At 35.1% G+C, this 12,428-nt stretch overlaps 1 protein-coding gene across 2 annotated transcripts in view; it reads left to right on the top strand.

The window, feature by feature from the left end:
- Positions 1-12,428, top strand: part of LOC149539293 (ABC transporter B family member 25, mitochondrial-like) — a 269,562-nt gene that overhangs the window by 118,357 nt on the left and 138,777 nt on the right. The window lies entirely within an intron of this gene.

Consider the following 12,428-nt stretch of genomic DNA (forward strand, 5'->3'; position numbering starts at 1 on the left):
CTGTACATTATGTACATTGGCTCCATTCCCATTTCCCTTAAAGCCATACTCACGGTAGGAACTCATGAGGGAGCCATTCTTGCAAAAATGGTCAAAACTGGACCAATGCACAGAGTATTTACAAATGAATTTCAAAACTTACTTAAATGAACACATACAAACTTGCAATCTGAATGGAAAAGAACTGTACAGCATGAACTCCACTAATCCAGAGCCAAAATCCAAACTTTAATTCATTATGATAAACATGCAATCCAAAAGCACAAAAAATTGTCAAAACTGTGACAAAATTCATGGTTTTCGATGCCAACACTTCCTCCTTACAATGTCCAACCTTAGAAAATGGTCTTCTTCGAGGTCATATAGCTCTCTCCAGGGTATGCAGTTGGTTACCATAACCATCCAACCTCTTTTTCCATGCCATGCAACTTTTTGGCATTGTTGTCATGCAACTTTGCAAGAATTGCAAATGTTGTCATGCAACTTTGCAAGAATTTCAAATGTTGTCATGACAACATTTTGCATCTTTGAGCAGCTTTATCATTTAGCACTTGGGATCTTCCAAGTAGGTTGGATATGGTCCAACTAGGTCATCTAGGCATGAGTTAGCCTTTACATCATCAGATTACATGATTGTCCCAATTTTTGCTCCTTTGGGCCAAGTTGACAAGATTGCAACATTGTTAACAACTTTTACAACTTTAAACAATTCTTAACCAAATGGTAATTGACAACCTCTCAATTATGTATTTAGGTGGAAAAACACTCCTAGAGACCAGTTTGGACCCTTATGCCAACTTTCCACAACTCTAGGGCACAAAACCCAAAAATGCTAGTCCAGAGACCTAGGATGCTAAACACAACCAAAAGCTACTAACCATGGATTGAGCCTAGTCCAATCCATTTACTACCTAACTCTAGAGACCAACCAAGGTCCAAACACAAAGCAAAGACTTGGCTAGAGTCTGAACAAGCCAAAACCAAAACAAAGAACTAGTCCTAGGGAGTTTGATTAAGGTAAGCTGCTCCTGCACCAGCCAACCATTCACACACCCACAACCTCTTGTGATCAAAATTTTATTACTAGTTTTATAATAAACTCTTTTATTATATAAGTTTTGTCAAAGTTGCATGGATACGGATACAGATACAAATACGGAAACGGTATTGGGTACGGATACGGCCATTTATTTAGACACCCAATATGGATACGGCTGGACACAACATTAATAAATAATACATATGCATATATTTAACATAGTTTTCTAAGTTACTATAGGAGATTTTCATTACTTCAGAAGTATTATTGACACATAAATGCTACATAAATATTTATAAGTTAATTTAACGCTTTACAATTTGTAAACACAGTAGTGTTGCATTAGAAGATAACCCAAAAATGGGTTGCTGAAATAGAAAAAACATTTTATTTGTCGTTCTCATCCAATGGAGGCTTTTTGTAATACTATTTAAAGAAAATAAATTTGCTTTAATATATATTTTTTTAACATTAAAGGGAAGATCTACATCAAATCTTTAAAAAAAAGCAAATCCCATAGTATTTGGTACGGTTGGAAAATCAAGTTTATTAGGCAGACGTGTACAATATTCGACGTGTATCTCAACAGTATTGGATATGGGGATACGCGCGCCCAAGGAGGGACAGAGGAGTTTCCGGCAACTCTGAGTTTTGTTTATATTTATATTTTATATTTTTTGTTTATAAATTTTGCAACTCTTAATTGTCCAATCTTGTCCTAATAGGTTGCTAGTTCATCTACATCTAAGAAGAAGTGGTGCAAGGACTATGGTCACTCAGTGAATTGCAATTAACTATATTAGAAAAAGACAAGACCTTGTGTGTGTTGATTTAAACTTGTATCTCCTTAAACACAAAGAAAGTGGCTATAGGGAGACAGAAGGAAGTATTGCCCAAAGCATATTCACTTGAATGCTTCCATTTCCCTCTTTGTAGCATTTGGTAATTTTAGCTAAGCAGTGAGCACGAGGGTGTTAGTGCTAATGCTATTATTAGTGGCACTATTTGTGTTTCTTAAAATCCACTTTATTTACATCACACAATATGAATGACAATGATTATATTTTTGAATACCATATAATGATTTCTATTCGCTGATGGCTGGTTGTTGACACTTGACATTAGTGTTGCTTAATTATAATGTATATCATGACATGTAAGTTTGACTAATTGGTACTAATTTATTTAATTTTTATGGTAGTTTGGTTAATTTTATAATATAAGATGCTATATGGTGTATTTTAATGTTAATTACCACTTCAAGTATGTAGATATTTTTCATCTTCACATGTTTTTGTATGGACAAACCCAAAACGTATCCAACACTTGAAGTCTTTTAACCAAACCGCTAAATCAAACCCTCAAGCTTAGATTGGAACTAGCACCAAGACTAGTAGGAAGTCAAACAAAAAAATTCTAATGCTTAGGAAAAGTAAATGTCCCAACACTGTCAATTGTAGAACTATTAGTACCAATTGTACCATCTCTAACTATGCTTACACGTCCATTAGACGCTTGCACTTCCATTAGATGGCTCACTCTCAACAATTTTTTTTATAGAGCTAGAGTACACCATTGACAACTCATTAGACATGCTAGAGGTGTCATTAAATGCCCCTCCAATAGAGTCTCTTGGGTTACTTTCAGAGAATATTGGGATAGAGGGGACACTAATGGCTACGAGCATTTAATCCACTTAGGGTGGATAGTGACATTGACAACTAGTGTAGGGTGAGCATTCAAACTTAAAGAGCTAGTGCCTTTGCAACCGCAACACATTTTGCGACTTTTATAGTTAACAATCATTAAGGTCTAGTTGGTCGTAGAGCCATCTCCAACTACAATTCCACAGGAGGCATTAAATTGTTCTTGAGTTGGGTCAATTGAATCCCCATTAGCGAGACAATCCAATGATAAATTAGAGGACCACAATTAATGATAAAGATCATAGATATAGTGGGTGATGTTGCTTGGGACTTGGATATTTGCCATGACTCTCTGTAGTTTCCCCTTTTAGGGGACATTAGAAAATTAAATGACAACTTCATAAAATATTCAAATGACTCATTTGGAGCTTAATAAAAATAAATAAAATCATTTAATTTAAAAAGGAATTTGAAAAAGTGACAAAAAGAAAGGATATGAAGAGACAAGTAGTTGGAAAATGAAGGGTCACAAGGATGCTATTTAAAAGAACATAGAGCAACTCATTTTGAATTATGCTTGGTTTATGTTTGATTTATTATCTCCTCTTGGAGAACTTGGGAGTTTTCGCTTTCAGCTGGTTTGAAGACAGAAACCCATGAGCTTAGTGGCAGTGGACGGAAACCCATTGCGTGTTGGAGATCACTCTGGTGTCTTACTTGTACTTCAAATTCATATTTTTGGTTATCCAATCTGAGTGTAAGTTCTGTGATAAAGTTTCGATCTTTTGTTCTTCTAATGAAGATCTAAATGAAATTTTTATAGCTCTCTATTTCAGCTGGATATTTTATTATTCTCTGTACAATGTGCTGGATAATTGTAAACAATTGCATGCAAACTACCTGTTTGAATTTTTGTGATAAAATCTGAAAAAATATCCTAGGGCGATATTAGAGTGGTATTAGAGCTGTTTTTCCTGCTACCCCGTGAGATTTTTCAATCAGCACTTTATTTATTTTATTATTAATCATCAAATGTTAACTGTACTTGTTAGGATTGCTTCAATTAACTATGAGGCTAACATTTTCAACAGGAAGCACCCTCTGATTCAACCTAGATAGAATTCCACAACCCCACCTTTTTATTGAATTTGACATATTCTTGTTTGTTCATTTTTGTTTCTTGAAAAAAAATTAAGTATGAATAAAATGTTTTAAAACCTCTGTTCAGGAGCCACTGTTTGTTAGGGGCATTTAGTCCCCTAACATTCCAAGTGGATATTCTCATTGGGGGGTGGAAGGGCACTTCCCCCTTCCAGCATTTAACAAATTAGTTATTTTTGACTGGTTTCCAGTCATTCTATTTTTTTTTCAAGTTCTAATAGAGGCTTTCTACCTCTCTTATTTTTATGTTTTTTAGCAATTTTAGGATGTTCAAGACCATCTATAAAAGCAGAAATACCTAAGCTTTCTGAATGTTTACCATCTAAATTAGAATGGTTGGAGGGAGAAACTGAAACAATATCTTTAACCAGATTTTTGTTCTCATTAGCCTTCCACCCAAAATCAGGATCCATGCCCTGATCTTGCCCTTCTCCTAACAGACATTGTTCTAAGAGTTGAATCCCAGGGCCAACTAAGTCAATATTAGGATCATCAAGGGGGTGGGAAGGGAAAAAAACATCAGGATCCAATTGGGGGTCTACACCTAGCTCCTCAATCCAGTCAAAATCTTCTACAGGGTGGCTTTTTGGGATTACTGGATTAGACTTAAAGGGGGAACAGGTCCTCTCGGCTACAATTTGGGATTGAAACAGATGCCAAGAGGAAATTTCTTCACATATTTCCTCAAGTGCAAGCATTAAGTCTTTCATTAGTTATTAAGGATAGGCATGTTACCTTCAACTTTGTTTTTGTCACTCATACTTTTGAACTTTAGATTCTTAAATGGGGGGACAACAAACAATGAATCTTTATCAACCTGATCCATATTTGGATCAGAGATCACATCCACTTCAGTTTGTTTTGGAGAAAGGTTTTCGGACACAATCTTGTCATGAATCTGAAGGTCTGAAATCAAATGGGATTGAACTTTGTGTAAGATAGGGGATTGGCCAGACAGAGGACTATCCGTCGGAACAGGGGAACACGGAGCTGGTAATGGGGAGGAAAGGGGGCACAATTTCCTCTCTTCTTTCAATGGAGTGTTAAGAAGAAAAAAATCTCCCTCATCTATAAAACCAAAACCTACCTCTATACCTGAATTAACTGATCTTTTTTCTACAAGATAAATCTTTTTGCTTAGCTTAGAGTCCACAAAGGCAATATTAGAATCGATATAGCCTCTAAAAAAATGGGGTGAGATTATAAACCGAGTTATTAGTAATGACCGTGATCGATTTTAGCATACTCTTGGTAGGAAAGTCTACCAAAATTTTCATACAATTACAACTAAGGAAATTCTCAAGTAAATCCTTAAATCCTCCCAGTAAATCCCCAATTTTTTCAAGAATTAAAACATTCATTAATTCAACAGGAAAATTTGAGAGTTCTATCTAATAGAAAGTAGAGTCTATGGCGACTTTAGATAGATCAAGATCGGTACTCCATTCAAAAAGAGAAATAGAAAAACCTTTGATAGATAGTGATAGCCCTCATAGAAACTTGTGCTTTATTTGTTTGTTAGGGTATTCTACAAAAATGAAACCATTTTGAAGTTTAGTGGTACATACCTCTCCTTTGTAATGAGTTGAAAGCCATAATGCCAAATCAAAATCAGAAAATATACTACCTTGCTAGAACACTATTAGTTGCAAATCATGACAATCACGCCATAATGTTTCAGTTGTCTGGCTACTGATGACCAAGTATTCACATTCCTTATCTTGAACTAAGATATTGGTTCTAGGCATAGGAAATGAGTTATTATCTAACCGAAAGTCAAACCAGAATTTGTTCTCGAGCGCATCCTGGCTTAAAATATTCACATTGGTTGCTAAAGTTTTGTGATTGTCCCCCGAATTCCATTGAAACTTGCTGTATTTAGTCTTGTGATAATATGATCCTGCTGGGCAAGAAAGATAGGGTTTTCCATTACCCCGCGTAGACATTAGTTGATTAACTTGTTTACATTTCCTTTGTTTTTGATGTCTGACCAAAATCCATCTCTCATTATTGATTGTGGAAGATTTCCCAAAAGGGTATTTGTAGAAACCCATTTTGGAGTGTATCTTGATAAATCGCCAAATAGTCTTCTGGATGTAAAGAGCCAAATGCATTCTTTGTTTGGATTGCATATTTAGTTTTCAGGAAATAATCTGCTGCTCTATCCTCCATATAGGGCATTTTGCATATTGTAGAGTTTGAGACTCGAGATCGCATTCGCAAGCAAAGTGTATTAAATTTTATATTTATATCATTTTATTTCCTCTAGGTGTCATTGTTGACTAGATTGCAATCATTCAATTTTGTTTAATTCAGATTGTCTTATCTCATAAAATCCATACAATTTCAATGGCTGACTTATGCGTGGAAATTGTTAAGATTATAGCTACAGTTAGATCGATTAAATCATAAGATACAATGTTGATATAATATATTGTATAAATTATATCATAAATATTATATTATATATATATCTTATATTATTTATATATATGTTATATAATACATATGTTTCGATTAAGTAAAAACAGGTTTTAAAGGACTTGAAACCTTTACAAAAATACAAAAGTCTAGAGATAAACGAGAGAAGTAAACATCAGAGAAAAGCAGCACAGGACAACATGAGATAGACCTCCAAAAAGAACAGCCATGAGGTCACCCAAGACAAAGCTGGAAAAGACAGCAAAAGAATAATAAAAGAACAACAACCGACCAACTAAGAAGTCTTTATCAGGTCAACAGCTTGATCCGCTAGAATATGCATATTTTCAGCAACAGCCTTCACCTCGTCCTTTTTACTCATATCCTTATTCTTTTTAGAATGAGCTCGGGTGCATTTGCTTGGTTCTTGAATCTCTGCCCCCGGAGGGGAGTCCTGCCCTTTGTCATTCTCAATCCGCTTTACGAGATTACCCACATTATCAGCCATCTGTTTAAACAACTTTTCCAAATTGCCCAGCTTAGCATCCATTTTAGACACCTTCCCCTGAATGCCACTAATCTCTTTATCCATCACCCTTGTTTGGCCTCAAGCAGTGGTATTTTATGCATGAGGTTTTTAACTTCTTCTGCATTCCCAATAACCTCTGAAAGTCTGTTTATGTGTTGGCCCAATGTACGCTCACCTCTGGCAGTTTTGCTAACTTGGTCCATTTCCTTGCCCAACAACTGCATTTGTTGCTTAAGGAAGCCAATCTCCTTCAAGATTGTACTAGGGTTACCAAAAAGACCCTTGGATGACCCGAGCCCACCATCAGTATTATCACCCAAATTTGGAAGATGCCCTTGTTCCCCAACATCCTCATTATCCGAGTCCCCATTCTTCATAGTCTGTAACCTCTCCTCCTGCCACCTTAAAGATTTTCTTTTCCTTTCCAGCCGGTGAGCCAGAGGCTCATCATTAGAAGGGGGAGAGGCCCGGTCATCTTGAAAGCCCTTAATACCCATTCCTTTACCTCCACTCCTCTTATTATAGTGATCTCTCACTAATTCCTCCATGAAATTGCTTTGTTAGAATTACCTTCAACAACTATCTTTTTCTTCTTTTTAGAGCTACAACCAGAGCCCTTTTTCAAACTCCCCATACCCTGTTTAGCTTCATCTTGGGTATCTGAATCATAACCCTTATCCGGGAGACTCCCTTCCGTATCCTGGTCTGCCCCTTTCAAACTTCCCCCTTATATAATACATATGTTATATAGTGATTTATATTGTTAAATAATAAAAATGTAATCATAGAGACACGTCTCTTAATGAGACATGTCTCCTACTGTTATATCTATAAGAGATTGGGATTTGCATTTGGAACATACCAATAACCATGGCAATGTAATTACATTTGCAGAAACCGATCCATGTTTTCTAACATGGTATTAGAGCCAAGCTGCAAATGTGTGTTAGTGTAGATTAGTTTTCTTTGTTTGAAAGGGAAGTTTAGGGTCACTTGCAAAAATCTTTCTCTGTTAGGGAGCATGGCAAAGCACGGCCCGAATGGGCCAAAGTGGTGTTTAATGGAGGGGTGTTTGCTTGTTCTTAATGGCCAATGAAGTGCCTTTGATCAATGTTGTGTTGACTGTTCATGCTTGGGTGGTGACTTGTCTAAACATTTTCTAGGGTTGCTCATGAAATCTAGAAATCAACAAATGAAGAACACATACATAATAACAGTTTTTGACCATTGGATTTACAGAGTTCGGCAATGAATGGATAGTATAGTCCATCTTGTCAAATTGAATAATAAGCTATATCAATGATAGATTGGAAAGGAAGATGCATTCAAACAACATTTACCTTCAATGTGATTTGTGTTTTATAAACTTGGAATGAAAATAAAATCATCACAAAGGATAGGAAGCAATTAAATCATCCGATCAGCTTCAGAAGTGGACCAGTTAGTGAAAGAAGAAGGGGTAATGATAATACCTCTAAAATGAGCAATGGAAGACAATCTAAAATAAAGATGAGCTTTCAAAGAGATCAACGAAACTCATAGATACTTAGATGTTCTGCGGTGATAATAATACACAATCTTCTATGTTGATAAGGGCACAAGGACCCTTGTTACAAATTTATACAATTTAACATCTTCATCAAGTGATTAATACTCATTGACCTCTGATATAGCCTTAGCAATATATAATAATAAAGACTCTGCTCAAACGGTGTAACTATAGCATAGTTATTATTATAAATCAAATGCATCAGTATCTTCAAAAGGAACAACTCGACCCTTTATGCCGAACCAGCCCAAAACTCAGAGGTGAAGCTTGATTCTACATTGATCATAAACATTGGTATAGTAGTTTGACTTCGTACATTTGTAGAGACATTGTGACGAGACCTCCTGACATTGGTATGATTCACAACCATTGATTAGAATCACCGCATCAAATATATTCCCCCCCAACATTTATTTTGCTGCTTAGACTAGAATAAGAATGGAGGAAGAAGAGGATGTGGTGGCTGCAGTCAAACAAGTCTTGAAAGAATGGACACACAATTTCACAGAAGTTGCTTGCCATGGCCAACTGATCGAAACCTGCAATACTTCAGGCGACACCATGGAAGCTAACAATCTCAAGGATCAAATTTATTAGAAAAGAAGAATTGGTTCAATGAGAAAGATCTTACGTGACGACATTGCCTCTAGTGGACTAGACAATAAAAAGAAAAATACCAAATCCACCCACCACATTGTCCAAAATCTCAAACGTTGTTTTTACAAGTGCTTGATCCCACTCACGAGGATGTTGGACAATGGGATATATAAAAGGTTAATGCTCGTCACCTTTAATGCCCATTGGATTATATCAATTATGTAGAGGTATCGAGTCGATTAGGGGCTTTGTTGGACAAATAGGTTGATTGGTTCGTCAAAAGGTTAGTAATGAGGTAAGTTATTTGTTTTAATTTTTGTATGTTGAGTAGTAATGAGTTATTATTTATATGTGTATTTTTTTGAATTCAACATTATTGAAAGTTTGATTTTGTATACATGTATTTATATATGTACAATTATATTTGAATTATATATATTCATTTAAAATGACATTTAATTATTTGATATAATATAAAGAGATTCTTTGTGGGCATATGAAAGGTAAAGATTAAGTATTATTCAAAACCTAAAATAAAGAGACATGACTTTTTTTTTTGAAGTCATAACCATAATCTGAAAAGTTAGAATAAAGATAAAAAAATATAAACGAATCAAAAGAAAGTGAGAATATGAGAATATGCGAAGTAGAGTCCTGATGAGGAGGAACTCTCTTACCAATCTGAAATCTTAAGAGGATTCATCATTTTGGTGTCATTCTTTATCTACATGAGATAAATAATTATTGTTATGAAGTGTTACATTTGTCTACTCACTATTGGTGTTTCTATATATGAGTTATTTGCTTTAATATTCTCTGAGAATGTTATTGCAGGAAAAAGAGGGTGATTTAGAGGGAGACTGACATTTGAGGCAACCTTAAAAGAGAGGGAGCATATAGAGGATATTATTCAGTCAACCTTTGGTGATCTTGATCATATTAATTCAGAGGGAGTAAACCATGTTGTGATAGATTCACTAATGATATAAATTTGGAATACATAAATTGCAAGATGTGCGTAATATAGGTTTAATCAAAAGATCAAACAAATACCTTCACATGAACAAAGGAAATCTGAGTTGTTGTGAGATGTTAATGCAACTTTTAAGAATTCATTTGAATCATCTATGAGTCTTTCTTTGACGAATGAAACTCAACGTATGAGTTGTAGATTCATACATGTGGCACTATCATACTCAATCAAGATATTGGCATATTGTGGACGAGTTTGAGAAAATGGAAGGACATGTTCGCTTCTACTATTAAGCTAAATGAATGTTTGAACCTTCAATGGACGAAAAGAGCAAGTTGGAACTTAGAAAGGAGTTATCATATTTGATACAAAATTGTTCAACAATATAAGAATGAGTGGAAATTGCACATTGTGGGGGGAATAATAGTCAATGTTCCATTCCCACTTGAAGCTTATTTAGAGGGGAGATAATTCATTCTCAAATAATCTAAAAAGACAATTTCTAAATCTTCACGTGCTAATAAGTATTCTTGTCTTTTACATTTATCTACTCTTTGAATTCTCTCTCTTATTTGTAATTCTATACATACTATAATGTTTATTTGCCTTGATCTTTTCCATTGAGGATATTCTTACAGGAAAAGAAGGTTGGTCTTTACGTATGCTACCTAATATTGTGCAGACTTAATCTAATGATAGTAACTCCAAAGACTTTGATGATCAAGATGCATAAGATGAGGCTCTCGAGGCAAACATTTTTTATGATTGAGATTATGAGATTCTTCTACATTAAGAGGGAGCATGACACTTCTTCTAAAGCGACACAGGAGCTTAGAAGATTGATACTCAGAGGGAGTCTAGAAATACATGTGTATGACTGCATGATTTTGATGGGCCTACTCCTATGTATATCATGAGGAGGTGATGACTTATCACCAGATATCAGGTTTAGAGTGAGTCTGACAAGAATTCTTGGGGAAGAGAGCCTTCAAGGGAGTAACTATTGGACTTGACTTCCTAGGATCATTGTTCAAAGGGAGAATCTTTTTAGGTGCAATCCTTTGTGAATGATATCTTCTCTATGAGAATTTCTAAGTGAAACTCCTTGTAATGCATTTCTTTGTACCACCCTGTGATTGGGTTCGTGGTGGTTACTTTTTCACATATGATATGTAATGAAAGGTGACGATTTTTCATTGACATATATAAACAAAAGGTAACCATTGTAAGGTGACGATCTTATAAATGGTAGACTTGTTATCATGACAGAGTTCATTAAGTTGTTGTCCTAGAGTGCTGGAAGTCATGATAATGAACTTATCAACTAAAGGTAACCATTGTAAGGTGATGACCTTATCAATAGTTTGACCTTTCTCCTAGATATGCTACATTAACTTGTAGCACCTAAATGTGCTGGATGTCTAGGAGCAAGTGTTATCATGGTTCTTGGGCTGGATTTTTGCCGGACACCATGATAACCAACTCATCATGGTTCTTTGTGCTTGATTTTGCCGGAGACCATGATAATCAACTTGTTATGGTTCTTTGGGCCAGATCTTGCCAGACACCATGAGATGGCTCTTTTATAGATCATACTTAAGGTGGTGTTTAAACTTATATTAAAGTTACGAAAGTTGTTTCAATTGTGTGTTATGTAAGGTGAGAAATTTATCGTCATAGTGAAATTGAATATCATACTGAGATGATATCTTTGCATATACTTGAGAGCATAATATGTTGCATAACAAATCCTCCCTAACTAAGAGGGAGTGTTAAGATTATAGCTACAGTTGGGTTGATTTAATCATAACATACAATGTTGATATGTATATATATGTATGTTATATTATGATTTATATTGTTAAATAATAATGATTAATTATAGAGACATGTCTCCTAATCTTATATTTATAAGAGATTGGGATCTGCATTTGGAACATACCAATAACCATGGCAGTGTAATTACATTTGCAGAAACCGATCCATGTTTTCTAACAGAAATATGAACTGCAATGGAGCAGTGGAATATAAACTGACAGACCATCTGCATTAATAATTAATTCTTTACAAATATTGAAGGATACATAGCTAAACAAATCTAGAAATGCTCCTTGAACATTGTCCTTGACTTGGACATTTTATATGGTGCTCTAGACATTAGGTGAGTGATACAAAGACTTCTGATTATTGTCTCGTCCACAAATAGATTAAACTTTAAGAACTTTCAATTGAAATATTCCCTTAATAAAGGTAAATTTTAGTGTAATTTCACATCCTTATATTCAGAGATGGAATTACATTGCGATCCTTGCAGGAGCTGAAGCTTTTTCCCAGGAAAGTCCATGCTGAATCAACCACGATTCCTAGTTCTTCAGTGTTAAGAAAACTTAAAAATGATAGAAAAACAGTATCATTTTTCAACACTGCCAATATAGGCTTCTTGCATGTCTAATTTCCTGTTAGTGGTTCCCTGCAACTGTAAATAAAAAATGCGGGGTTTCTTATTTATGAAC

The sequence above is a fragment of the Cupressus sempervirens genome, chromosome 9 (genome assembly GCF_028749045.1).
Source record: "Cupressus sempervirens isolate cs-2001-9-10 chromosome 9, ASM2874904v1, whole genome shotgun sequence".
Classification (NCBI taxonomy): domain Eukaryota; kingdom Viridiplantae; phylum Streptophyta; class Pinopsida; order Cupressales; family Cupressaceae; genus Cupressus; species Cupressus sempervirens.